Raw genomic sequence first — 26,147 nt, 5'->3', positions numbered from 1 at the left:
TACCTTTCGTACATGATTGTTATACCAAAGTGAGTGTGCATCAGTAACTGTGCGGATTGCTGCCAGTTTTCTGTCAAGCTGCCATCCGCTCGTCTCGGTGTACCCCATGAGTCAAGACGTAGGTTCTTTGCCATGAATCGGTTCCAGCTTTCTAGTCCAGCCTGCCGCAGGCGGTCTTCAAATTGCTGCTTGTGGTCTCTGTAGCTGTTCCGTCTGCGAGCACTTTCTTCCGCAGTGCGGCCTTCCTGGTGGAATCTTCCTGCCCTTCTAAATCATGTTCTCAGTATTTGGAGACTCTCGTTCTATGGTACTTGTCAAGTCCAGCCCGTTTGTCTTATGACTGATACAGCACGTTTCAAGGCCTCTTGTACTGCGGTGATGTATTCTTGAGCTTTTGGACCCACGTTGTAACCTGCTTCCACCGGATCCGAACAATGCAAAATTCTCCTCACATACATACATACATTTTCAAAATTTTGTTTAAGTAGGATCAGCAACCCTTTTATTTCATGAAGAGTTTATTAAAATTTGTCACAGTTGCTATACATACATTTTTGGCGACTAGTTTCAAACCCACTGGTTCATTCTCAAGCCTGACCTATCGAGGCTGCACTGAAAGTGTCTGATTTTATTGACAACCATTTAAAATTGCAACGCACCTATGACACAGTGATAGTGGATAAATATTGCAATATACGTATGTTCACAATACAAGTCAGAATCAAAGTTTTGACTTATATTGTGAACACATATATACTGTGACACTTATCCACCGTCACTGTGTGATACATGCATTGCCAATTTTAGAACGTTGTCATTAAAATCAGGCACTTACAGTGCAGCCGCAGTGGATCATGCTTGAGAATGAATCAGTCTGTTCGGAATAGTCGCCGAAATATATTAAAAGCAACTGTTACAGATTTGTACTAAACTCTTCACTCCTCAGACGATGGCCTTTCCTTATGTTGTATCGTGTCTTTAAGATACTTCATGCGTCGTCATCTCTGAATTGATTTCCATCGGGGTAAAGATTTTAACCTTATTGTCACTCATGGTGCGCCCTGTTTCAGCTTTCTAGGTTCGGATCTTCCTGGTCGCAGCTTCGTTAACTATTCGTCTATACTGAACTGCGCACCAGCCCTCCCATATGTGAGGATAGGTTTTCATTTCTTCCTGCTTCTTCTATATTTAATTCCAGTATAGTTTTCTGTAATATGACGCCTCTTTCATCATGAACCATAACGTCAATAAAATTTTTCAGGCTAAGTGACCGCAATGTCAATATGTAAAATTTTCCAACGTTTCGGGCTACTGTTGGAAACTGGTGAAAATCATACTTGGAGAGGCGACATGTAAGTGGCAGATAACTCACAACTGAGTTGTTTTCTTTCTTTCCTTTTTTTAGTCATCAGCCTTCTTACTGGTTTGATGCGGTCCACCGCAAAACCCTCTCCTGTGCCAAATTATTCATCTCAGAGTAGCACTTACACCTGCTTCCTCAATTACTTGCTGGATACATTCCACCCTCTGTCTTCCACTAAAATTTTTACCTTCTACAGCTCCCTCTAGTACCATGGAAGCTATTCTCTGATGCCTTAACAGATGGACTATCATCCAGTATACTTATTCTTGTCAGTGTATTCCATATATTCCTTTCCTCGTCAAACTTGCGGACAGTCTCCTAATTCGGTACCTTATCAGTCCACCTAATTTTCCACATTCTTCTGTAGCATCACTTCTCAGATGCTTCGGTTCTCTTCGGTTCCATGTTTCACTACCACATAATACTGTTCTCGAGAAGTACTTTCTCAGAAATTTCTTCCTCAAATTAAGGCCGATATTTGATGTTAGTAGACTTATCTTGGACAGGAATGCTTTTTTGCCAGTGTTACTCTGCTTTTGCTGTCCTCCTTGCTCCGTCCGTCATTGATAATTTTGATGGCTAGGTAGCAGAATTCCTTAACTTCATCTACTTCGTGACCATCAATCTTGATGTTAAGTTTTTCGCTGTTCTCATTTCTGCTTCTTCTCTAAACTTTCGTCTTTCTTCCTTTTACGCTCAATCCAAATTCTGTACTCATTAGACTGTCCATTCCCTTCAGTAGATCTTCTTAACTTTCACTCAGGATAGCAATGTCACCAGCGAATCGTATCATTGATGAACCTTCACCTTGAATTTTAATCCCGTTCCTGAACCTTCCTTTTATTTCAATCATTGCTTTTTTGATAAGCAGATTGAATAGAAGGGCTGAAAGACTACATCCCTGTCTTATACCCTTTTTAACCCGCGCACTTCTTTCTTGGTCATCCACTCTTATTATTCGCCCTTGGCACTTGTACATATTGTACACTGTAGCACCAAATAAACTGGTATTGGGATGCGTATTCAAATACAGAGATATGTAAACAGGCAGAAAACGGCACAGCGGTCGGCAGCGCCTATATATGACAACAGTTGTCTGGCGCAGTTGTTCGATCGGTTACTACTGCTTCAGTACCAGGTTACAAAGGTTTAACGTGGTGTTATATCGGCGCACGAGCGATGAGACACAGCATCTCCGAGGTAGCCATGAAGTGGGAATTTTCCAGTATTAACATTTTACGAGCCTACCGTAAATATCAAGGATCCGGTAAAACATCAAATCTATGACACCGCTGCTGCCGGAAAAAGATCCTGCAAGAAGGGACCATCGACGACTGAAAGGAATCGTTCAACGCGACAGAAATGCAACCCTTCTGCAAATTACTGCAAATTTAAATGCTGGGCCAGCAACAAGTGTCAGCGTGCGAATCATTCAACGAAACTTCATCGATGTGGCCCTTCGGAGGGAAGTTCCACGGTACGGTCGCAGGTTCGAATCCTGCCTCGGCCATGGATGTGTGTGATGTCATTAGGTTAGTTAGGTTTAAGTAGTTCTAAGTTCTAGGGGACTGATGACCACAGAAGTTAAGTCCCATAGTGCTCAGAGCCATTCCATTTGAACCATTTTTGAACCGAAGGCCCACTCGTCTACCCTTGATGACTGCACGACACAATGCTTTACGCCTCGCCTGGGCCCGTCAACACCGACATTGGACTGTTGATGACTGGAAACATGTTGCCTGGTCGGACGAGTCTCACTTCAAATTGTATCGAACGGATGGACGTGTAGGGGTATGGAGACAGCCTCATGATTCCATGGACCCTGAATGTCAGCAGGAGATTGTTCACGTTAGTGGAGATTCTGTAATGGTGTGGGGCGTGTGCCGTTGGAGTGATACGGGACCCCTGATATGTATCGATAAGACTGTGACAGATGACACATTCGTAAGTACCCTGTCTGATCACATGCGTCCATTCATGTCCATTTTACATTCCAAAGGACTTGTGCAATTCCAGCAGGACAATGCGGCACCCCTTACGTCCAGAATTGCTACAGAGTGGCTCCAGGAACACTATTCTGAGTTTAAACACTTCCGCTGGCCACCAGACTCCCCAGATATCAACATCACAGAGCATATCTGGGATTCCTTGCAACGTACTGTTGAGAAGAGAACTCAGTCCCTTCGTAGTCTTACGTATTTATGGACAGCCCTGTAGGATTCATGGAGTCAGTTCTCTCCAACATCACTGCAGACATTAGTCGAGTCCATGCCACGTCCTGTTGCAGCTCTTCTGGGTGCTCTCGGAGGCTCTACACGATATTAGGCAGGTGTACCACATTCTTTGGCTCTTCAGTGCTTATTATGCTTCTCTCCCTATAGCGTACCTCAATTTTTCTTAGAATTTCAAACAACTTGCACCATTTTATATAGTCGAACGCTTTTTCCAAGTCAACAAATCCTGTGAATATGTCTTGATTTTTCTTTAGGTTTGTTGCCATTATCAACTGCAACATCAGAATTGCTTCTCTTTCCTAAATCCAAACTGATCGTCATCTAATACATACTCATTTTTCTTTTCCATTCTTCTATATATTATTCTTGCCAGCAACTTGGACCGAGCGAGGTGGCGCAGTGGTTAGCACACTGGACTCGCATTCGGGAGGACGACGGTTCAATCCCGTCTCCGGACATCCTGATTTAGGTTTTCCGTGATTTCCCTAAATCGCTTCAGGCAAATGCCGGGATGGTTCCTTTGAAAGGGCACGGCCGATTTCCTTCCCCATCCTTCCCTAACCCGAGCTTGCGCTCCGTCTCTAATGACCTCGTTGTCGACGGGACGTTAAACACTAATCTCCTCCTCCTCCAGCAACTTGGAAGGGTGTGCTGTTAAGCTGATTGTGCGATGATTCTCGCACTTGTCAGCTATCGCAGTCTTCGGAATTGTGTGGATATTTTTCCAAAAGTCAGACAGTTTGTCGCCAGACTTATACATTCTACACACCAACGTAAATAGTCGTTTTGTTGGCACTTCCACCAATGATTTCAGAAATTCTGATGGAATATTATTTATCCTTTCTGCCTTATTTGATCTTAAGTGCTCTAAAACTCATTTAAATTGTGATTGTAATACTGGATACCTTATTTCTTCGAAACAGACTCCTGCTTCTTTTTCTTCTTCTATCACATCAGACAAATCTTCCTCCTCATGCAGGCCTTCGGTGTAGTCTTTCCACCTATTCGCTCTCTTTGCATTTAACAGTGGAATTCCCGTCGCACTCTCAATGTTACCACCTTGTTTTTAATTTCACCGAAGGATGCTTTGACTTTCCTATATGCTGAGTCAGTCCTTCCGACAATCATTTCTTTTTTGATTTATTCATATTTTTTACGCTGCCATTTCCGCTTAGCCTCCTTGCACTACCTATTTATTTCACTCCTCAGCGACTTGTATTTCTTATTCCTGAATGTCCTTGAACATTTTTGTAGTTCTTTCTTTCGTCATCAACTGAATAGTATTTCTTCTGTAACCCATTGTTTCTACGCATTTACTTTCTTTGTACCTGTGTTTTTCTTTCCAACTTCTGTGACTGCCCTTTTTAGAGATGTCCATTCCTCTTCAACTGTACTGCCTATTGAGCTATTCCTTATTGCTCTATCTATAGCCTTCGAGAACTTCAAGCGTATCTCGTCATTCCTTAGTACTTCTGTAAGTATTGATTCTTTCTGACAACTCTCTTAAACTTCAGCCTATTGTTCGTCACTACCACATTCTGGCCTGAGTCTATATCTGCTCCTGGTACGCCGTACAATCTGATTTCGGGATCTGGACATGATGTAATCTAACTGAAATCTTATCGTATCACCGGGACTTTTCCAAGGATACCTCCTTCTCTTGCGGCTCTTGAACAGAGTATTCACTATTACTAGCTGAGATTTATTACAGAACTGAATTTGTCTTTCTACCCTCCCATTACTTGTCCCAAGCCTATATCCTTCTGTAACATTTTCTTCTACTCCTTCCCCTACAGCTGCATTCCACTCCCTCATGAGTATTAGATTTTCATCTCCCTTTATGTACTGTACCACCCTTTCAGTATCCTCACACACTTTTTCTATGTTTTTCCTTTCAGGTTGCGACTTCCGTTGTCGGTGTTGGTCTGTTGTCGATTCTGATAAGAACAACCCAATCATTGAACCGTTCGCAGTAACACAATCTCTGCTCTATCTTCCTATCCACAAGGAGTCCCACTCCAGTTACACCATTTTCTGCTGCTCTTGATACTACCCTATACTCATCTGACCAGAAGTCCTTGTCTTCTTTCCATATCAATTCACTGACACCTACTATATCTAGATTGAACTTTGCCTTTCCCTTCTCAGATTTTGTAGCCTTCCTACCACGTTCAAGTTTGTGACATTCTACGCCCGGATTCATAGAACGTTATCCTTTCGTTGGTTATTCGATCTTTTTCTCACGGCCACCTCCCGCTTGGTAGTCCCCTCCCGGAGATCCGAATGGGGGACTATTCCGGAATCTTTTGCCAATGGAGAGATCATCATAACAATTTTTGAATTACAGGGCACATGTCCTGTGGCTGCAAGCTACGTGTCTTTAATGCAATGGTTTTCATTGCCTTCTGCATCCTCATGTCGTTGATCATTGCTGATTCTTCCGCCTTTAGGGGCAGTTTCCCTCCCCTAGGACAAGAGAGTGCCCTGAACCTCTGTCCGCTCCTCCACGGTCGTTGACAGAATGAGGGTGACTTTTTATGCCAGAAGCCTTTTGCCTCCCATTCTGATCATGAATCAAAATTTAAGCAGTCTCCGGTTTCGAACCGGAACCGAGGACATTTTGATTGCTAGTCAAATACGCTACCACGCTAACCACAGATCATATTTATGAAAAAGTAAAAGAACTTGTAGAAGGCAGTTTACAACTGTGGGCGGAAAGTCGGAGAATTTTACATATTGACAATGCGGTCACATACACTGAAGACTTTTATAGACAGTGGCAACAGCCGTGTAAACCTAAGCTTAACCATTACGATTTGGTTGAATTCCTCAAATTCGGCTCTATGGTAACCAGGATAGACTCCGAGAAATGAGAGTTGCCAGAGGCAACTCTAGATGATTCTCTTCCGTTCCAAAAGTACTAACAATCTATTCTTCCACATCCCAAGTAACACACTCCCTCTTCTGACTGGTTTGATGCAGCCCGCCACGAATTCCTCTTCTGTGGCATCCTCTTCATCTCAGAGTAGCACTTCCACCTGCGTCCTCAATTAATTGCTTGACGTATTCCAATCTCTACCTTCCACAAAAATTTTTACCCTTTACAGCTCCCTTTAGTACCATGGAAGTTATTCTCTGATGCCTTAACAGATGGCCCATCATCCTGTCCCTTATTCTTATCAGTGTATTCCATATATTCCTTTCCTCAAATTAAGGCGTATGTCTGATATTAGTAAGCTTCTCTTCGCCAGGAATTTCCTTTTTGCCAGTGCTAGTATGCTTTATATGTCCTCCTTGCTCCGTGCCTTATGAATTGTTTTGGTGCCTAGGTAGCAGAACTAATTAACTTCGTCTATTTCGTGATTCCTAATTCTGACATCAAGTTTCTCGCTGTTCTCATGTCTATTGCGTCTCTTTGCTTTCGCCTTTCTTCGAATTACTCTCAGTCCTTATTCTATACTCGTTAGACTGTTCGTTCCATTCAACATGTCCGGCAATTCTTCTTTACTTTCATTGAGGATAGCAATATCATCAGCCTATCTTATCATTGATATGCTTTCGCCCTGAATTTTAATACCATCCTTGAACCTTTCCTTTATTTCCATCACTGTTCCTTTACTGCATAGATTGAACAATAGGGGTGAAAGACTACATCCCTTACATTCTTTTCAGTCCGAGTACTTCGTTCTTCGTCTTCCAGTCTTATTGTTCCGTCTTGGTTTTTGTACATATTGTGTATTACCCGTTCTTCCCTATAGCTTACACCTATTTTTCTCAGAATTTCAAAATCTTGCACCATTTAACAATCTGAACGCTTTTTCCAGGCCGACAGATCCCATGAACGTATCTTGATTTTTCTTCTGTCTTGCTTCAGTTATCAGCCGCAACATCAGAACTGTCTCTCTGGTGCCTTTAACTTTTCCGAAGCCAACCTCATCGTCATCTAATAGATCATAGATTTTCTTTTCCATTCTTTTGTATGTTATTGTTGCCAGCAACTTGGATACGTGGGCTGTTAAGCTGATTGTGTGATAATTTTCTCACATGTCGGCTCTTGCTATGGTCGGAATTGTGTAGATCATGTTTGTCCTAAAGGCCGACGGTGTATGGCCAGTCACATACATTCTACACACCAAAGTGAGTAGTCGTTTTGTTGCCAGTTCCCCAACGATTTTAGAAATTCCGATGGAATGTTATCTACCGTTCTACCTTATCTGCTCTTAAGTCTTCTAAAGATCTTTTATATTCTGATCCTAATACTGGATCCCCTATCTAGATCCTGTCGACTCTTGTTTCTTCTTCTGTCATATCATCAGACATGTCTTTCCCCTGATAAAGGCCTTCAATGTAATCTTTCCATCTGTCCGTTCTCTCCTCTCCATTTAACAGTGGAATGTCTATTGCACTATTAATGCTACCGCTCTTGCTTTTCATTTCAACGAAGGTTGTTTTGACTATTTCCATGCTGAGTCAGTCCTTCTGACAATCGTTTCTTTTTCGATTTCTTCACATTTTCCATGCAGCCATTACGCTTTGCCTTCAATGCGCTTACTCTTTATTTCGTTCCTAAGCGACCTGCATTTTTGTGTTACTCGATTCCCCTGGACATTTTTGTACTTCCTTCTTTTGCTGCTCAGTTGAAGTATTTCTTCTATTATCCATGGTTTCTTTGCATTTACGTTCTTTGTACCTAAGTTTTTCTTTCCAACTTTTGTGATTGCCCTTTTCAAAGATGTTTATTCCTCTTCAACTGAAATGCCTTTTGAGCTATTCAGTACCACAGTGTGTATAGCCTCAGAGAAATTCAACTGAAAGGACTTATTACGCCATGACAAAACCCATAAATTCAGTCAGATGTCTGGAACAGTTCGAAAGGTCATGACACGAAACCCAAGAAAGAATGAGGGATTACCTTCTTAACAACAATGTCTCTTTCCACTTTCCTATATGGCAACAAGACGACCATTACGAAAAGAGCATCTTCAGCACTTCAGTGTAATGTAATGCAATTATGTCGAGTTATCGTTGTATGCTATAGAGGAAATACTATAGGTGCTAAGAGGTACGGAAAGAAGAAAATTTGTGAAACAAAATGAGTTTTGTAAACAAGTAAAGGATTCGATGGCAGTGTTCATTAAATTACTAAGTCATAGGCCACCAAGTTGACTCCTATACACTGTCTGGAGATATCATGTTGTTGGCAGCTCTCTGGGAGTAGAAATCCCAGAAGATCAAGGGAACGACTGGTACCTAAACAGTTTCGCTAGCTTAACCCTAGAATAAAATAGTGGTAATACTAGATGATAGTGACTTACCTCTGGAGGGACTTTCGTGTCAGCCAAATATCTCCTGCTGTAACATGGTCGCAAAGTTGGCAGCATCTTATGTAACTGTTCTCTTTAGATGTGGTTTGACATTCAGCTGTCATGTAGCAAGGGGGAGACGTGTCGATGAAAGAGGTCCTCGGCTTCTACTCGCCTTACGGGTGGCTGTCAACATCGAATGAATAGGCTTTCACTTCACTGACGAGTGCACAACCTCTGCTGGTGAAACTGCTGGTATGTACTGAGAGCGGAAATGCCAAGTCATCCAAATACATGTGGTAATCACACTTGGAGAGGTTACTTAAAAGTGGCGAAAGTCAGCAAATAGATCAGAATGGAATTTTTGCAGAGGTTTTCATCCAAAACACAAGAATAACTTGACTAATATATTATATGAGATCTTGAAGTAAATGTATTTATTTGCTGACTCCCTGGAAATTGTTCATCTGCCAAAATATTTTTAAGGGTTTATGCTGACTCTCGGGAAGTTGTTCATCTACCAAAAACTCTGTAAGGGCTTAGAAAAATTATGCAGACACAATTAGCCGGAGGCTTGTAAGTAGGCTGTTTAGGTTTTTACGTTGGTAACGTCACGTAACGCTGTGTATGAAAATCACTGGCTGTGCTGTGTGCAGTCTGTGGCTGGTTGGCATTGTTAGAATATTTGCTATTTTAATGTTGGGCAGTTGGACGTGAACAGCGTGTAGCGTTTCGCAGTTGGAGGTGAGCCGCCAGCAGTGGTGGATGTGGGAAGAGAGATGGCAGAATTTTAAGAGCGGACGATCTGGACGTGTGTCCGCCAGGAAGAGTAAATTTGTAATACTGGATATTATGAACTTATATATATATATATATATATATATATATATATATATATATTACGACTTTTGAACATTATTAAGGTAAATACATTGTTTGTTGTCTATCAAAATTCTTCATTTGCCGACTATGCCTATCAGTAGTTAGTGCCTTCAGTAGTTAGAATCTTTTATTTAGCTGGCAGTATTGACGCTCGCTGTATTGAAGTAGTTCAAGTAACGAAGATTTTTGTGAGGCAAGTGATTCATGAAAGATATAGATTATTGTTAGTCAGGGCCATTCTTTTGTATTGATTTTTGAAAGTCAGATTGCGTTGCGCTAAAAATATTTAGTGTTGATCAGAATAAGTAAAGAGAGTAATGTCTGAGTACGTTCAGTTTTGCTCAGCTGTTTGAAAATCAAATAACGTAGAGGTTTATCAGCACAGTAATTCATTAATTTTTCTAAGGGGATGTTTCAGGCTCACTGAGATGAATTTGTGAAGAAAGAAGTGGCTTGTCAAACGCTTTTTTTATTTTTTTAAATTTTTTTACTGTTAGCTGAGAACGACGTATTAATTTAAAATTTTTATGGTGTGCGACGACAAATTACTAGTAGCATCATACGTCCATGTGAGTGTGCAGTGCATATGATGACAAAGGCGTAGTGTATTTTACGCAGGAAAATTAATTCAATTTTTTCATGTTGTAAGGGACAAGGTGCAGCAAGCTACTTCCTCACTGACGGTGATTACGTAATTCACAGAATGTGTTAGCATATGCAAATAAATGTAACATTAAAGCGAAAGGCTCTCAAACCCTGTACAGATTAAAAGGTGTATGGCACAAGGAAGCCTTTCAACGCATATTTGAAAACGTGGAGTTTATCAGTAAAAATTTTCAGTTCTTCTTTTAGGGTAGACCCTCTTTAATAACCGTATTCTTTATTCCCCTGTTTTAAATTTTGAGTGTCGCACTATTTCGATGAATTTATTATAACGTGACTGGAAATGATGGGACGTCCAGTGTGTTCAACTTTTTCCTGTATGTGATCGGAAAATAAGGAAGCTGACTATTATATTTAGATTTGTTTTCGACAGTATTATGTATATCTCCCTAGATTCTTGTCACACACGCACACACGCACAAACACACGCACAAGCACACACACATACACACAAACACACACACACACACACACACACACACACACACACACACACATTACATAGATATAATTGAATTCCCACGTGTACTGAAGATGCAACTGTAACATTGTGGAACTGGTAGTACTATTAAAGGGTCATAGAAGAGCTGTCCGAAAACATTTGAAAATGAAACCTATAGCATAGTGAACATAGTAGCGAAATATGGACCAAAAGCAGTCGATTTTCAGTGAAAGAAGAAAGGTAGTAAGATTAAGATTTAACGCCCCGTCGACAGTGTGGTCGTTAAGGGTGGACTATAATTTCGGATTTGGGATGAATGAGTAAGGACGTCAGTCGCGTCCTCTTCAAAGGAATCATCCATGCATTCGCTTTAAGTTATTTAGGGGCACCATGGTTAACCTCAGTCTGGATGGCCGGACAGGGACCTGGCCCTCCACAACGCCAGTTTTTCGGTGGGTTATCTATGGAGTGATGACTTTAGTTCGATTTCGATTAGGCCATAATATTAACCACAAGCGCTGGGAGCGGTATGTGTACAGCAAGGGCAGAGTTACAATTTCGAGACGCGTTGAATAACGGGCTGCAGGAAGCCGGTGAAATGGCACGGTGGGTCGTTTGACCACCCTTTTCTGCGCTCAGATTTTTCTCTGTGAAAGCACAGAGTTGTCCCAAGATACGGAAGTACAGAAGACAACAGTGTGAAAGTAAGAAAATTAAACGAAGATTCGTAACCGTGTGTCGGTGACAGCGGGCACTGCTACAGTAGTTAAGACAGCAACATTCAGTTCCTGTGTAATTACCGGTATATGATGCTTCCAAGAAAACCTTTCACCTACACTTAGTTATTGCAGTTCATATAATGGTCTCCACCGACTATTTCAGCACATCGTGGCAAAAAAAAATTCCCTTTTATGAGTGTACTGTGACAAAAGTGGTATGCATTGTGATTTTATTGAAATTTTATTTCTTTTTTAGGGTTTTGGGCCTCAGTCTGTAAAAACGGAACGCTTTAGGTTTAGCTTTGTTGCTTGTCTGTCTGTCGGTGTGTGTCTGACTGTTAAGGACCGCTTTTCCCAGGAACGTGTAGAGATATCAAGTTCAAATTTACGTCACATGTTAAGGTCTACTTTCCCTTGGCGGTATAAAAATTTTAGGTTTCTAAATCAATTCAGCCACAATTTTATACTCAAGAACACACTCATCAAAACTTATATGGTACTCGCAGTTCACCTAGAATCAAGAAATTTGGCAAGAACAAAATTTCACAGCACAAGTAAAGTAAATAAGTTTGAACACTGTTAAATTGTAATTATATAAAATTATAAATATCTTTTTGCCATTATTGTATTCACCATACGCCAAAAGCATAAAAGACCAGAATTACTGCATGCAAACATAAAATGTAAGTTGTAGTTGTGTTTTAGTAAGTAAAAAAAGTATGTTCTGTTAAATCTTCTATATCTACATACATAAACTGAAGTCCCTTGCTCGCTTCTTTTTTATGTCCCGTCTAGTCTGAGGAACTACTGTAGAAGTTTAGACACGGTCTTGGAATTTCTTGGACCGATATCTTGCCAGTATCTATATCGAAAACAGGCAAAACTCGTTGAGATTCTCGATTCTCAGTATAGATGAACTAATACACATGTACGGAATGAAGTGTGCGCGGAATACTCAGTGCGCGAGTGCTACTCGCATTTTGCCGGCCAGGTTGTTTTTTTTTTTTTTTTTTTTTTTTTTTTTTTTGTTAAGCAGCAACTGTTTCTGCACAAGCACGACCTGATGTCGTCAATTACCCTATATAGTAAAACATTTTATTACGTTTTGGGTCTTTTACAACGAAAAAGATTATCATCTGACATGTTTAGCTACAGATCATTGACGTACGAAGTAACTGTTACCTTTACGTGGTTTACCTACACGGAATGTACGTTATCTTGCATGTATAAAGCAAAACCTAGACATGAACCATCGATCTCGCCAAGGTTGGGTGGCTGGCGTACATCAGCGATAATGATAGCGATAGGTTCAACCACAACGGAGGAATAGGCCTTTTCAGCAGTTACAGAGGCAAGAGTCCAGATAACTGACTGACCTGTCCTTGTAACATTAGCCAACATGGACGTGCTGTGCTCATTCTGCGAATGCTTGAAGACAAGTGGAAACTACATCCATTATTTTTCCTGGGGGCAAGCAGCTCTACTGTATGGTTAAATGATGATGGCATCCTCTTGAGTAAAATATTCTGAAGGTAAGAGAGTTCCCCATTCTGACCTCCGGGCGGAGACTACTCAGGAAGATGTCATCTTCATGAAAAACAAAACTGGCATTCTACTAGTCGCAGCATGGAATATTATATCCCTTGACCGGGCAGTTGTGTCAGAGAATGTAAAAAGAGAAATGAATGAGATGAAGTTAGATATTGAGGAAATTAGTGAAGTGCGGTGGCGGGAAAAACAGGACTTTTAGTCATGGTTATAAATAGAAAATCAGAAAGGGGTAATACAGGAGCAGAGTTAATAACTAAGGAAACAGCAGTGCCGGTAAGCTACTCATAATAATAATGAACGCATTATTATGGGTAACCAAGGTAGAAGCAAAGCCAACACGTACCACAATGGTACCAGTTTATATGACAATTAGTTCCGCAGATGATGAAGGGGTTGAAAGAATATATGTTACTAAAAAATTTTCAGATGGTTAAGGGAGACATAAATTCACTTGTGGCGGGGGATGAAATTCGATAATAGGAAAAGGACGAGAAGGAAAAATACTAGGAGAACGTGTACTGGGAAAATGAATGAAAGACGAAGAGCCTGGCACAATTTTGCATAGAGCAAAATTTACCCACCGCTAACATTTACTTTAACAACTACGTAAGAAGACTGTAAACATGAAATACACCTGAAGACATTGGAAGCGTTCAGATTGATTACATAATGGTAAGGCAGGGATTTAGAAATCGTATTTTAAACCGGAAAGCTATTCCAGGAGCAGATGTTAACTCTGACCATTAGTTATTGGTTATTAAATACAGATTAAAACTGAAGAAATTTCAAAAATGTTGGAAATTAAGGAGATGGGACGTGGATAAACTGAAGAACCAAAGGCTGCAGACAGCTCCAAAGGGAGTAGTATGCTGGAAGAGAACGCAGAAGAAGACGAATTAATAGCTTTAAGGGCTAAAGGAGTGAAGGCAGCCAGGAGAGTTTCAAATACGTAAAATGGCAACGTGTAGTTCAAATCCTTGGATAACACAAGAGATATCGAGTTTAATTGACGAAAGGATAAAATATAAAAATTCAGCAAATGAAGTAAGCGAAAGTCTAAAAATCAGAGCAAAGGTCGCTGGAATAGAGGACACTCTATCAGAAATATTGAGAACCTTGGGAAAGCCAAGCGTAACAAAATAATTACACCAGATGTACAAGATGTATGAGACGGATGAAATATCCTCAGACTTCAAGAAGAACATAGTAATTCCAGTTCAAAAGAAGGCAATTGCTGACAGGTGTGAGTATTACCTAGTTATGTGTTGAACGCGGCATCGCCGCAATTATTTACAGAAGACTCGAAAAACTGGTAGAAGCCGACTTCGGAGGTAATCATTTTGGATTGCGGAGAAAGAGAGGAACACACGATACAGTATTGACCTTACAACTTATCCCAGAAGCTGGGTTAAAGAAAGACCAACCTACATTTATAGCATTTTTAGACTTCGAGAATGCTCACAGGACAATGTTCACTGGAATGAGCTCTTTGACATTCTGAAGGTAGCAGGGATGAAATACAGGGTGCGAAAGGTTATTTGCAAATCGCCCGGAAACCTGACTGTAGTTACAGAAGCCGATGGGCATGAAAAGGAAGTAGTGGTTCAGAAGGGAGTAAGACAGTGTTGTAGCCTATCCCCGACGTTATTCAAGCGTACATGTAGCAAGTAGTAAACGAAACCAAGGAGAAATTTAGGAAACGATTTAAAGGGGGGTAGGACGTAAAAACTTTCAGGGTTGCTGATAACATAATTCCGTCAGAGACGGCAGAGGACTTTGAAGAGCAACTGAAAGGAATAGTAGTGTCTTTAAATGAGAAGAACAACATCAACAGAGCTTAAAAAAAGGGTAATGGAGTGTAGTCGAGTTTAATCAGGCGACGCTGAAGTGATTAGATTAGGAAATAAGACATTAACAGCAGTAAATGGGTAGCGAAGTAACTGATGATGGCCAAAGCAGAGAGGATACAAAATGCAGACTGGCTATTGTAAGAAAATCATTACTGAGAAAGAGATAACAGAAAACATCGGACTGTGTTTTCTGAAGGTCTTTGTATGGAGTATAACCCTGTAACAAAGTTATCCGTGTAAGATAAATAATTCAAACCAGAAGAGAATAGAAGATTTTGAAACTGGTACTACAGAAGAACGTTAAGAATTAAATGGATTGATCCAGTAACTAATAAGTCGGTACTGTATCCGATTAATGGGGAAAAGAAGTTTCTGACACAACTTGAATATAAGAATGTATCAGTTAACAAAATACATTCTGAGGCTTCGTAGAATCGTCATTCTGGCAATGAAGAATTTTAGAACATGTTTTTTGCTCGAGTATCATGTCGTTTTTGGAAACCCAGAATCTACTCTGTAGGAATCAACATGGATTCCGGAAACAGCGATCGTGTGAGACCCAACTCGCTTTATTTATTCATGAGACCCAGAAAATATTAGATACAGGCTCCCATGTAGATGCTATTTTCCTTGACTTCCGGAAGGCGTTCGATACAGTTCCGCACTGTCGCCTGCTAAACAAAGAGCCTACGGAATATCAGACCAGCCGTGTGGCTGGATTGAAGAGGTTTTAGCAAACAGGACACAGCATGTTGTTATCGATGGAGAGACGTCTACAGACGTTAAGGTAACCTCTGGCGTGCCACAGGGGAGTGTTATGGGACCATTGCTTTTCACAATATATATAAATGACCTAGTAGATAGTGTCGGAAGTTCCATGCGGCTTTTCGTGGATGATGCTGTAGTATACAGAGAAGTTGCAGCATTAGAAAATTGTAGCGAAATGCAGGAAGATCTGCAGCGGATAGGCACTTGGTGCAGGGAGTGGCAACTGACCCTTAACATAGACAAATGTATTGCGAATACATAGAAAGAAGGATCCTTTATTGTATGAGTATATGATAGCGGAACAAGCACTGGTAGCAGTTACTTCTGTAAAATATCTGGGAGTATGCGTGCGGAACGATTTGAAGTGGGATGATCATATAAAATTAATTGTTGGTAAGGCGGGTACCAGGTTGAGATTCATTGGGAGAGTCCTTAGAAAATGTAGTCCATCGACAAAGGAGGTGGCTTACAAAACACTCGTTCGACCTATACTTGAGTATTGCTCATCAGTGTGGGATCCGTACCAGATCGGGTTGACGGAGGAGATAGAGAAGATCCAAAGAAGAGCGGCGCGTTTCGTCACAGGGTTATTTGGTAACCGTGATAGCGTTACGGAGATGTTTAGCAAGCTCAAGTGGCAGACTCTGCAAGAGAGGCGCTCTGCATCGCGGTGTAGCTTGCTGTCCAGGTTTCGAGAGGGTGCGTTTCTAGATGAGGTATCGAATATATTGCTTCCCCCTACTTATACCTCCCGAGGAGATCACGAATGTAAAATTAGAGAGATTCGAGCGCGCACGGAGGCTTTCCGGCAGTCGTTCTTCCCGCGAACTATACGCGACTGGAACAGAAAAGGGAGGTAGTGACAGTGGCACGTAAAGTGCCCTCCGCCACACACCGTTGGGTGGCTTGCTGAGTATAAATGTAGATGTAGATGTAGAAGGAAAGTATGGGGGTTAAAAATAGTGGAGGGAGACCAAGAGATGAAAATAAACAGGCTCAAATGGATGTAGTTATGCAGAACTGAAGAGTCTTCTTCCACAGGATGGACTGGCATGATGAGGTGCACCGAACCAGTATTCAGACTGAAGTCCACAAAATAAACAGTGACAAACCTCTAATATTTGAAATTACATTTCGAGAATTATTTCATGTTTTTTAAAGTGTTACTGTATCGAAATAGACTGAATCGGCAGTATAGGGCGAGATTTAGCAAGAAAAATCGGAAGAAAGTAACCGCATAGTACTAAAGATTGGTCCACATCGTGTATTGTTCTTGTGGAAAATTTCGGCCCATGCTCTTGGAATATATATCTTCCGCTATCCAAAATTAACATTACCATTTAGGGGGACGTAATTAATGCGTGATAGCGATTTGGTGAATGTGCAGAAAAGGACTAGAGCGTATTCGTTTGTCAATTGAAGGCAGTGATAATACCTGATGCCGTAGCTATATCTGTTCAGAAAAATAGCTGGTGTTCAGAATTGAGCATTGGATCGAGATAGTGAGTAGTGATCTTTCACTGTTTTTTTTTTCAAGCAATTCCTACGAATAATGACCAATATCACAAGTTATGAGCCTTGACTGATGTGTAGGACAATAATTTAGGTAGAGTTTGAAGTGACGTGAACATTAGAATGGAAAAGTGAAGCAGAACGTAATAGCTAAATTGTTAAGATATGCTTAGGTTTCGGTATATATACCATAATAGTTGATAATACGTGAGGGGTACGCAACTACAAATTTTAAAGGTATGTTTCGATATTTTGAAATTCAACACAAGAAAATTACTATGTGTTGAATAGGTTGTGACAGGCATAATTACAAAGCGACAGTTTCCTGGGAGTTTGTTCGAAATAATAATCGGAATAGGCTTGGAAAATAAAGGGTTTGGAATAATATGACCAAAAGGCGACTTAATAATGTTGAAGGATTACATTTCTGGTTTGTTATTTTCTTTTTATTTCTTTGTTGCTCTAGCAAGTGAAGTGTGTTCCTGGACGAAGTGCGATGCATTTTACTACCATTTTGGATGTAGTATTCCCTCTGCATCTTTGCTTCTGACTTTATTGGTTTCCATATCCACCACGAGTAGTAATACGGACTGTAAAAGTTTATGTTACGGGACCCTTCTGAATATACAACAGTTTCACAAGTTTTTATCTGAAGCACGGCACGGTATAATTCTGTTCTCTTGGTCAGCCACACATCTCGCTTGGCCGGTCTGTAGAGGAATGCTGAAAGACACAAATTACATAAAATGCATTACATAAAAAATTTGATGACGATAAAAAATAAGATCGAGAAAATGACAGAGTTTTAACTGTTCAACCACTCTCTGTAAGTTGCAGTCAATTTCCATGTCAATCAGAAGCCACTTCGCCAAATGGAAATTTATGGAAGGCGCAAGGCACGATCTTCAGAGTTGTTTCTGGGAGAATAATGACTTCATCTTGAGTGCATCTGAATATTATGGATAAATGCACAAGCAAACATAAAGCTAGTGGCCATCCTCAGTGTACCACATGACAGTATCAAATGACTTTTGTACATATTGGCCCATAGCTGGTATGAATTTCTTCCTAGAAGTCATTTTCCTGCATAGGCTACTTTATTTTCAAACTATCCTTTGCCCATGGTGTCACCTACATATGTATTTGACACATGTATCGAACACACCTCCTGCTCCCTCTTCCTGTGTCCACTGTTTCCTGTCTCTGCCTGTCCACCTCATCCTCCCACCTTCATCTGTCTATCTGCTTCTCTCCACTCTCTCTGTCTCTTCATTTCTTTCTCTGTCTCTCTTTGCCCATTTCCTTCACCCCCTCTCTTACTATTACTTCCTCTCCTTCCCTCTGACTGTATTTCTTCCCCCCTCTTCCTTTTCCACCTGTCCACTACCTTTCTTTACCTCCCACATGCCTCATGTATCTCCTGCACATCCCTTATTTGTGTCCATATCCTCCTCCCCCATTACATCTATCCCCTCCTCCATTCATCTCAACTTGTCCCCAGCAATGCTCGTCATCATATGTTGTCCCTGCAATACAGTTCAATAGGGCAGCCCAATGCTACTCCCACAACACATCTGTCAAGCAGGGCAGTCTATACATCAGGGGCACAAAAATCATTTATTTGCACAAAACGTATGGTCCACCATGCAAAGTAGGTGGATAAAACAGGCTGATACTGCAGCACAACATGGCTGTGATGTAGGACAGCCTACATGTCAGGGTCTAGAAAAGCATTTCTTGGCTGGGGCATGTAGGCTCCACTGCAAAGGAGGTCAGTTTGGCAGGCCGATACTGTTCTCACCCAACATTCCTGTCATATGGGGGTGGTGCTTATATGCCAGAGGCTAGAAAAACATGTTTTTGCTTAAAATAGATCGGTGGTTTTGGAGGAGATCCAGGACATACGGATGCACATACACTTTTTCTATATATAGCAGATAACAGATAAACATTTTATTTTATAATTTAGTCATTACTTAATTTTGCACCCTTGAACACCTGGTGGTAAAAATAACACCCAAAGTAGTAGTAGCTTTTAGAAAAACCAGGGAATAAAATAACAAATATTAATATATAGAAAATTACATGCCTCAATTTCTTACATTAGACTAAAAAATGTAATGCATATAGCGTGGCATGTTACACACATTTATGTAGAGGAAATGACATTTGATGGCGTCCATAATAAGGGTTTTACAGAACCATAGAAGGTACAAACACAACCAGCTTACACTGAAAACATAATAATACAAAGTTCATATGGTAGTACCCTCGATTGGTGTAACAACTTACTATCTCACAAGATGTGAAGTCCATACGAGAAACGGAAAAGAACAGCAACTTTTAAGCTGGATGTGAACTATTAAAATGAAAACACACGTGGCGTGATCAGCGTCTTAAAATCGAATTGAATGCATACCACTGATCTTAGCGACATTAAAAATCCTATACAAGAACAAATACGAATTTGGTCAAAAACATTACTACATAAATATGCTTAATCTAGAACTTTTACAGGAAGTCTCTTACACAAAATGTGTTTATATAGCAGGCGTTTGAAGCTTTAAAAAGGCAAAAGGATAAAGAATGCAGTACTTCTTTTATTATGTTCGTGTGGAGCAAAAGTCAGCTAAATTACAATAAAGACTATTTTCCAATGAAATACTAGAGTATGGCTCGCTCAGAAAGTTATTACGATACATGTATGAAGCGAAAGTGCGTTCCCTTTTAAATCTACTGACGGCTCAACGAGCGACTGCATGTAATACTACCCCAGCCAGTAAGATCATTTCACATGGACATTGCATTGTTATCTTGCGATATAAGATCTCTTAAACTTTGACCTACAACAATAATAGCAGCTGCAATTTCAACCTTACTCGGAAACGTACAATAACCGACACGGTAATGCACAACTCCTCATTCCAGCGAGAAATACGTCAGAACGCTTAATTTTGAATTAGCGGCTAAGTAAAAAAAAAAAAATAGTAAGGAGGGTTGATACTGAAAGACGTTCACTGCTACGGACGGGAACGAGAACAATGTGCATATATTCCTGACATAGTCAGTCTGTGGGCGATTTGCTATGTGTTTTCACTGAAAAAAACCTGACAAGCCAAGACCGCTAGAAAAGCATTTTATTGGATGACCGGTTTCGACATCATCGGATCTTATGCCTGAAACTTTTACAACAGTTGCCAGCTGGTGGCGAATATGAACGCTTACAAGCTGCTCAGTACAATTTGTTGGTTGGCTGGTTGGTTGATTTGAGGGAGGGAAACGAACAGCGACGTCATTGGTCCCATCGGATTAGGGAAGGATGGGGAGGGAAGTCGATTGTATCCTCTCAAAGGAACTATCCCGGAATATTTTTTTTTTTTTTATTTACACGTCAAGTTCCGTAGGACGAAATTGAGGAGCAAGTCTCCAAGGTCATGGAATGTGTCAGTACATGAAATTACAACATAAAAATAATAACAGATAATAAATGTTCATGAACCCGAAAAAAGTCAGTCCATAAGTTTTTGTAAACGATATCAGCAATACAATAAGAATCAGCTTAATTTTTCAAGGAACTCCTAGACAGAATAGAAGGAGTGACCCATGAGGAAACTATTCAGTTTAGATTTGAAAGCGCGTGGATTACTGCTTAGATTTGTCTGAAACGATTTAGGAAAATCACGGAAAACCTAAATTAGGATGGCCGGACGCGGGTTTGAACCGTCGTTCTCCCAAATGCGAGTCCAGTGTGCTAACCACTGCGCCACCTCGCTTGGCGCAATATATTTATGTTTATATTATACATAGTACTTTTATATATGACATGGCGATGTGTAGTGACTTTCATGGTAGTGGTAAGTGCATAAGTAAAGTGATGCGACTTGCACCGCTGATGGACATGTTGTAAAAGTTTAAAGCATAAAATCAGAGATAGGTCTGTCTAAACCGGCCACCCAATAAAATGCTGTTTTAGCGATCTTGGCTTGTGCAGTTTTCTTCAGTTATCAGATAACAATATGATCGACAGTTGATTAAAAAGTAGAAAAGAACATGATCACAAAATATTATCTTTCGTAAGGAATCAGAGAGCAAAGGAAAAGCAAGATATGCTGTAGTCCCTTACTATAGCGAAATATCTGACAGAATATTCCTTACTATAGCGAAATATCTGACAGAATAGCACGTCTGCTCTATAGTGCGGTAGTAAATATTGACTTTTGCTGCAGCAACTCTTTAGATAATGTAATCCGCCGCGCCACACAGGAACGTTTACACAACCGGAGGTTTACAAAATCAACTGTGGCACGTGTTTTCTTCATTGGACAGACGGATAGATTATTTAAAATGAGATGAAGGGACACTTTCTTCCCACCCAAGCAACGTTTTACGTTTATGTCTCACCTGCATAGTGAGAGCCTTGTCGTTAAGATATTAAGCAACCATTGCACATGTTACACAGAGTTGGTAAGGGACGTCTCATGAATATTCAGTAAGAGATCGGGTTCATAGACGCTTCAGTAAACAAACAGAAAAGATGTTAAAGGAACAGGCAGAGTTTAAGAATATGCGGCTCGTAGACTACTTTTATACAACATTGAAATCATTGTAACTTTTGCTCTGGTTTTCCCCTTGTGTTTGGAATGGATCTTCTTGGCACAGGTAGTATTGGATATCTTTTTTGCTGCTTTTTATAATTTTCTGGGCATATGGGGACCATTTTAATTTCATTTTATTGTTTAATACTTGCATTCTCATTGCAGTATTCAACCTATTGATATAGGCTACAGTTCTGAGACGATAATTTGGGTGATAACAAAGCAGCGTCTATATGGGATGGTCTCATCTACTATGGTAGTGTTACTAGCTGTCACTCCTCGACTCGGCAGGATACCTGGAACATACAGACCTTCGCTCCACACATGTATTATAACAGCTTTTTGATAGATCAATGCTCTAGTACTTTATTGTACGATAATCTTTACTGTAATTTAGCTGACTTTTGCTCTCCTCACACACACACACACAGTAATTCAAAAAGTTCCACATTACCCATCTTCCTACGTTTTGAAAGCTTCCACTCCTTGCAATACAATAATGTTTACCTTAAGAGACTTTCTTTCAAACTTTTAGGTTAAGCATATTTATGTAGTAATGGCTTTGATCAAGTTATTATATATTTTTTCCATTTTACTTATGGGCTTCACATCTGAGACAGTGCGCTGTTATGCTATTCGACATTAATATCATATGAAATTTATGTTTTTACATTTTTAGTGTGTACTATGTTAACACTGATGTACATACGGGTTACACTCGTACCTACAATGATTGTGCGGAACACTGATTAGTGATGCTGTTACACGTGACTACCATCACACGACGTGTGGAATATATGATGATACACGCATTACAATTTTTATTGTGATGTAAGTAACCGAGGTGTGTAGTTTTTTATATATTTACATTTTTGATTTCATTTCTCGTTTCTTCTTGAAGCTGCTATAACTTTTGGTATTGTTTTTATCGTTTGGTAACTTGATAATACCCAAGGGGGTGAAACTAGCTGATGGCTAAATTATGATGTAAAGTGTTCATTTCAAAGTAAAAGAACAGCGCACACAGAAACGTTACTTTCCTCACGAACGTCGAATGTCTACAACATAGTTTCGGGTGCACCCGTAGGGAATTTGTAACAAATGCTGAACGTGGAATTCTTCAAATAAAGTTTCGGTGTAATTCGGTGGACTCCGTATGTGTACGAAACTCTCCATTGCACCCCCTTCAGATTTACTGGTAAAATGAACCAGTGGATAGCCCGTCAAAAACTGTACACAGATCACGCATGAAAACAGGAAAAAGGTATATTGAATTGTGAAAAGAGAAGAAAACTCGAAATAGTGCACGATGCAGGCTCAAGATGTAACACGTTGAGCGCATATAGGTAAGTGTGGGGTCTTGGTTATACACTCACGGTCTTGGACTGCGAAGCGGGAGGTCTGTGTTCTAATTTGCCATGTGTCCAATATATTTTTCACAAACGTATGAACTGTGCTTCCGATCACTGACGTGTCTGTTCACAGTATTCAGGTTTGTGTTTGTGTCGTGGTGTAACGTCCGTTTGCAACAGCAAGGTATAAGGAAGGGACCTATTTGGTCTACACAAGTACCACATGTTATGATTCTTGCGTTCGGTTTTGGAAGTTTTGGCTCTTGAACTACTTTGCTGTGACATAATTCACTTCTGATTATTTGTTGTTTTCATTTCTGTGAGAGGTCTATGCTACGTCTCCCCTGCTCTCACTTTTCATCACATTACCTTGCGACGGTAATATATTCCACATGACTCGTATTCTATAACCAGTGTACAGCATGGCAATTGCGAAGTCTACATAAGGAGAACGGATACGTCAGTGACGGACGGAAAGTTTATAATTTTGTGAAAAAAATGAAGTCTACAGAAACGGATCGCAGCATGTGGTTCACTCTTGGCCGGGTTCCTTACCGACAGCTGGACACTAACAAGTGAATTTACGAATTACCGAGTTACAGCGATGGTCGCTTTGGTCAGCGGATCCCCATCTACCTCTCAGTCTTGCCCACCCTCAAACAACAAAAACCACAGCCCGTTATGATCACACTACATTTTACTTTCTGAACATGTCTCCTAGCTTCTCGATGAACGTGGGTACAGTATTAGTTAATAAACAGTTAGCAATGAAGCTGTTTCTGAGCCATCGGGGCTATATTCATTACTACAAATAAGTAAAGCATTGAACATGAACGTTCTTACAATACGCTTTAGCGAAACTTCACTTTAGTGTGACATTTCTACCATAGCGGCCGATGGAGCGTGGCGCCTGAGTTGGTAATAATGCAGGATATAAGAAAAAACAGTCTCTGCCTCCTCACTCTACCTCACGCACAGAGTTGCGTCGACAGACTTAATCTAGTATGATTTGATTTGTTTGGGGGGAGGAGGGGAGGTGAGAGATTATATATCGCTTTAGGAAAACAGCTATGCAGTATTATTCAGTGTCTGATAAGTTTATGTTCAAGAAATATACTAGTTTTTATTAAATGGTTCTACTGCTTTAACAGTTTTGACGTTTATTCATTTTATTTCAGCTCTTTGTATTCAACATGTGTCTAGTGAAACAAAGCTGTAGAAAAAATAATCAGTAAGTGGAAATTAACTTCTTTTGCTGTGAAGTAAATAATAAAATAAACTGCTCGATTAGCAACGAAAGTCGACATATAACGATTAGGAAGGATTAATGAGACAAGAGAAGTTGAAAAAGCTCAGGCTGAGATTGAGGAAACTTCAGTTAATATTCAAAGCAATAACACAAGAAAACCAAATGGCAGTGCTTGCAGAACTTGACTGCTGAACACTCTAAACCTTCTACAGAATCTTATTTCATGAAAGAATGTTTAATAAAAACTGCGGAAATTGTTTGTCCAGGAGATGTGAAAGATTTTCAGGCAGTCACTTTGTTTCGAAATACAGTTGCGGAAAGAGTTACTGATTTGGCCGATTTAAGTTTTCATATCAATGCGAAATCATCTAGTTCCGAATCTTTCTCCTTTACCTGTGATGAGAATACAGACACTTGAGGCGTGACTCGATTAGCGGCGTTTTTTCGTGCTCCTGTCAAAATTAACTTCTATAGCTAAAGATGGAGCTCCTACGACGACTGAAAACAAAAACAATGTCTTTTTTTTGCATTACTTGCGAAAAAGGAAACGAAATTCAAGCGTCATGAATTGTAAATCAGCAAGTACTGTGCACAAAAAAAACCGTCAGTTTCATTAAATCTCGAGGATGAAATCAGCGACAGTTCTTTGCTTTCTTTCATGAGCTAAACACCAGTCATACTTGTTAGTCACACAGTGGATATCCTGTGTCAGATTTCTTAAGTTATCCTGGGACTTGAAAGACGGAGTATGTCAGTTCTTAGTAAAAGTCACGATACAGTACTGTTTCTTGACGAAATATGTTTGCAAGGTTTGTCCTTCATGGTTGACATGACAAAACACATCAAACAAAACAGAAACAAAAATTTTGGGTTTCAGAAATCAATCGAAATCAAGATCGTACATTTTAAATTATCGAAAAACAAGTTTTCTTTGTTATTTTCTATTCTTACAATAAACGTGGAATCATTACCAGATAGAATGGAAATATAAGTAACTGAGGTAATGTGTGATTCAGATTTGAAGAGAAGATTTAGTGCCGTTGGCGCACCTGAATTTCACAAAAAATTGCGTGCCAGATTTTAAAACATCAAGAAATTCGCAAAGGAAATAATTTCCCAATTTTAAGTACTTATCGAGGTGAGCATCTATATTCAGTTATGATAGAAAATAAATCTGTCAGATCAAAAATCAGTATTGAAATTAATTACTGCGAACAAGTATTCTCCCGAAATAAGGAAGATTCTAGCATAAAAGAGGTATCAAGTATCAGGAAGAAAACATTAATACTATCATTCCTTTGTGTATATACTGCATTTTTCTAAATAAATTTACGTTTCCAAGAAAACTGAATTGAAGTTCTTTCTTTTTGTGGCAAGCCTAAATTTAAATCTCGTTTACTTGGTTCGTATCAGCTTTTAAGTTTGACACCCTTGGTCCAGAATCTTAACATTATGACTGCGCATATGATCGTGTACGTGGGCGTGTGCGAGTGTGTGTGTGTGTGTGTGTGTGTGTGTGTGTGTGTGTGTAGAGCCATGGAAAGAGACTGGTGTCTTTCTGGACAAGAACGGTAATAATATTTACGAAATACCGACCGAAGTTCCATAGTAGTTCGGACATTGGGCTCGTATTGGGTAAATCGACCTGCATGGATTCACGAGAA

Source organism: Schistocerca americana, chromosome 1 (genome assembly GCF_021461395.2).
Source record: "Schistocerca americana isolate TAMUIC-IGC-003095 chromosome 1, iqSchAmer2.1, whole genome shotgun sequence".
Lineage (NCBI taxonomy): Eukaryota > Metazoa > Arthropoda > Insecta > Orthoptera > Acrididae > Schistocerca > Schistocerca americana.
Note: the sequence above shows the minus strand (reverse complement) of the source record.